Consider the following 4,422-nt stretch of genomic DNA (forward strand, 5'->3'; position numbering starts at 1 on the left):
ACACACACACATATGCACACAGCACAGAGGTTTCAAGAGAAGGGATACATGTATGGTTTATTTTCAGTTATCATATTTTTTTCTTGTCTTTTTACATTTCAGATTTTGCTTACTATTACCTGTAGTTTCATCTTTGGTAATATTCCCATATGTTTAACTTTTTATTATTTCTTCTCCACCACAGCTTAAACTGTCCAGAGGAAAAAAAACAAACTTTGGGATTCTGCTACATTTTATTGCATGAATCAAGAAAAAACAAACATTTATTGCTCTGGTGTTTTTATTAAGGCAAGCATGGCAATCTGAGAGAGAAATGTTTGTGCTGGTGGTCCAGTGCCAAGGTTCCAGATGACATGTTCTAACTCTTCTTCCTCCAACCGCGAGCTTTCAGCAAAGAAGTTATGAGGGTGCTCAGAGTCTAAAGGCTGGGAAAGTTAAGCAACTATTTGTTTATTTGATGAGTGGAATAAATCTCTGCACTCCTTATATTTGGCACTCTAGATAGTTTTAAATACCAATCCAAATATATCTAGCTGTTGGGTATTAGATATAGCTGCTCAGGAATATTGCCAACTGCAGGTTGTAGAGGAAAAAAAAATCCCCCAAATTGGCATGCATCATATTACTATGGTGTCAAACTTGCTAGACATGCGTTGGCCTGGCCATTAGTGGGGATCCAAAGTCCTCCTGACATGAGACAAAGGACATCTGCAGCTTCAGACACCCTCTCTCCCTGTCCTCTGTCTGCTACACAGGACTATTCTCTCACAGATTCAGCTGTTCTCCTTCCTAGCACATCTAATTTACTAGTCACTGTACAGCCTTCAGTCTTCATTTGTATGCGCATTACAGACATAAATGTCCCATCTTAAAAACATACAGCAGAATACTACTTTGTCTCCATAAAATGTTTGCAAACAATACTTAGTTGTAATTTTTAATGATGATGCCCCCCCAAAGCCCTCCTATTTTGTGCTTCACATATATATTCTTATTCCTACTGGAAAAAAATTCCCTCCCTTTCTTTTTATAGCTTAGGAGGGAAGGAACATTAACTGTAATTTTGCAGGACTCAAGGGAAAGACATGAGCATCTGAAGGTGGCTGTTCATTGCACTGTGCAGGACAATCTGACCTGTGGCCCAAGTGGAAACAGGAAGAACATGAGGCTGAGGGTAGCACTAAGCATTAGGGGAAATGAAGATTAGATGGCCAAGCAAGACAGCTGGCAGAAGTACCACTATTATCTACATTTTATGATGTAAGAAACATTTATTCTTGCCTCGTTGTTTCTTCATTATGAGCAGCTTTGATAACCTGACAATTTTACTTTTAAGTATATGTTGAATCTGTTCCCAAAACTTCATGTCCATAATCTATACTCTTATTTATTAATGCACCCACATTACCTTTGGGAAATCCTGTAATGGTCTCCTAATTTGTTCACTTATTTTTTGTTGTTGTTGTTGTTGCCTATTTTATTCAATAATTCTTGGTCAGTAATAAAGAAGAAGGGCATTTTTTTCCAGGAAGCATCTGGTTTGGTGGGAGGAACACGAACTAAAAACGGTGGTGAATTCTATTTCCCCTTCTGAGTGAGATTTAAGCATCCTCCCTTGGTTCCATCTTGTTATTTATCTTCTTTGGGTCTGTACATTATAGTACGTCTATCCTCTACTATACTGCTAAATTCTTATAAATGAGTACATACCATGTATGTCTTTCTGGATCTGGGTTACTTCTTTCAGAATGACCTTTTCTAGTTCGATCAATTGTCTGCAAATTTCATGATATCCATGTTTTTAATAGCTGAGTAGTATTCCATTCTGTAAATGGCTTACAGTTTCTTTATACATTTTTTGGCTGAGGGACATCCAAGTTGTATTCAGATTGTGGCTATTGTGAATAAAGCTGCTATGAACATAGCTGTTCAACTGTCCTTGTTTGGTGAAGCATCTTTTGGGTATAAGCCCAGGAGTTTTCTATTTGGGTCTTGAGGTAAAGCTTTTCCCAATTTCCTGAGAAAGCGCCATATTGATTTCTAAAGTGGTTGTCCAAGTTTGTACACCCACTGGTAATGGAGGAGTGTTCCCCTTTCTTCATATCCTTGCCAGCAAGTGCTGTCACTTGAGTTTTTTATTTTAGCTGTTCTGATGGGTGTAAGGTGGAATCTCAGAGTTTTGATTTGCATTTCCCTGATGACTAAGAACATTGCGCATTTCTTTAAGTGCTTCTCGGTCATTCCAGATTTCTCATTGAAAATTCTCTCCTTAACTCTGTGCCTCATTTTTTAAAATTGAGTAATTTGGTTTGATGGTGTTTATTTTATTTTTTGAATTATTTATATATTTTGTATATTAGCCCTTTGTCATATATAGAACTGGTGAAAATCTTTTTTCCCTAATCTGTATGCTGCCCTTTCATTCTATTGGCAGTGTGTGTCCTTTGCCTTATAGAAGGTTTTCAGTTTTATGAGGTCCCATTTATTAATTTTTGATCTTAGAGCCTGAGCTGTTGGTGTTCTGTTCAAGAAGTTGTCTCCTGTGTCAATGAGTTCAAGGCTCTTTTCCACTTTCTCTTCTAATAGATTTGATGTATCTGGTTCATGGTGAAGTCTTTGAACCACCTGGTCTTGGGTTTTGTGCAGGGTGAAACATATGGATCTATTTGCAGTCTTCTACATTCAGACATCCAGTAAGACTAGCACTATTTGTTGAAGATGTTGTCTTTTTTTCCATTTTATGGTTTTGGCTTCTTTGTCAAAACTCAAGTCTCCACAGTTATGTGGGTTTAATTCTGGGTCTTTGATTGGATTCCATTGATCAACCAGTCTATTTCTATGCCAGTACTGTGTATAGTTTATTACTACTGCTCTGTGGTATAGCAAAAAGAGGGAACAAGGTAGGAGAGGGATCACAGAGAGAAATAAGGATGGAGATTAGACTTAGGAAGAGCAGGGGCAGTGCAGAGCAGGGGGAAGACAGAAGGCCTGCAGAGAAAGAGAAACTATGGGCCTAGGCTTCTCAGTGACAAGCTGGAGACCTAAGTCAGGATAGGCTTCTGGGAGGGTATGAGGAGGATCCTAGCTGAGACTCCTAGTAGAAGTCGTCATGGAGATGGAGGAGGATGCCCTCTAACTAGACATCTATAAAGGGATCTGATGCTTTCTTCTGGGATGTAGATGTACATGAATATGCAAATTTAATCACTGAAAAGGACACCCTCAAACTAGACAAGACTCCTACTGGAGGTAGGAGAACACCAACCCATCCACAAAATGTTGACCCGAAATTTACCCTGCCTACAAGATGTGCATGGATTAAGAAAGAACAGATAAAGCAGAGACTGAGGGAATGTCCAATCAATGCCTGGCCCATCTCAAGACCCACTCCACAAAAGAGAGCCAACCCCTGAAACTATCAATGACACTCTGCTCTGTCTGCAGACAGGAGCCTAGCAGAGTTGCCCTCTGAGAGGCTCCACCTAGCAGCAGATTGAAACAGATGCTGAGACTCACAGCCAAACATAGGGAGTCTTATTGAAACGTAGGGGGAAGGATAAGGGACTTTATCCATATGAGCACCACGAAAAGACCAAAAGAGCCAACAAATCAGGGCCCAGCAGAGCTTGTGGAGACTGAAGCACCAACCAAGGACCATGCATGGAGCTAGACTTAGGCCTCCTACATAGATGTAGCCAATGGGTAGCTCATGCTAGAGGTGGGTCCTCTAGAAAGGGGAGTGGAAGCTGTCACTGACATGGACTCAGTTGCCTACTTTTTGATTGCTTCCCTCTTGCAGTGTTGCCTTGCCAGGCCAGAGGGGAAGAGGATGTGCTCAGTCATGATGCGATTTGATAACTTGCCCTGGTGGGTAGGAGTGGCGCCTTTTGTTCTGAAGAATAGGGGGATGGAGGAAGAGGGAGGGAGGGTGGGACTTGGAGAGGAGGGAGGTGGCTATGACTGAAATGTAAAGTGAGTAAATAAATTAATTAATAAAACAAGCAAGGAAGCAGGGGACTGACCGTTTACCTAAATGCATTCCTTATGTAACATCTAGAATAATTTCCTCACAATGGAAGTATCTAGGTTATTATATACTGAAAAATACTCCAGATGTTCAGTACTATACTTAGAACAGGGCTGAAATCTGACTGCCACCTTAGGACACAGAGCTCTTTTTGCCCCTCGTGCTGCTTCTTCTCATCTTTCTACTTTTTCATTTAGCCTTTTTCTCCTCAGGCCATTCCTCACCCTTCAGCCTTTCCAAACACCCTCTTATTTTCTTGAGAATATTCCCTTCACCCTTCTTCACTTCTCCTTTTTTTCTCTTGCAAAATATGACTTGAACTCCTGTGTGAGTTTGTAGACTTGATATTCTGCTGCCATAGTAACCTACATTATACCATCACTGCACTTAACATT

The 4,422-nt window shown here is 40.4% G+C and overlaps 1 long non-coding RNA gene across 1 annotated transcript; it reads right to left on the reverse strand.

Annotated features, from left to right (window-relative positions):
• Positions 1–336: 336 nt before the first annotated feature.
• On the reverse strand, positions 337–4,374 carry LOC311608623. Its single transcript, XR_014783055.1, has 3 exons — positions 4,303–4,374; positions 3,776–3,960; positions 337–425 (listed from the first exon to the last, which is right to left on the reverse strand). It is a non-coding gene; the product is annotated as an uncharacterized lncRNA (long non-coding RNA).
• Between the last annotated feature and the right edge of the window lie 48 nt (positions 4,375–4,422).

The sequence above is a fragment of the Acomys minous genome, assembly GCF_964271855.1.
Source record: "Acomys minous genome assembly, chromosome: 11".
Lineage (NCBI taxonomy): Eukaryota > Metazoa > Chordata > Mammalia > Rodentia > Muridae > Acomys > Acomys minous.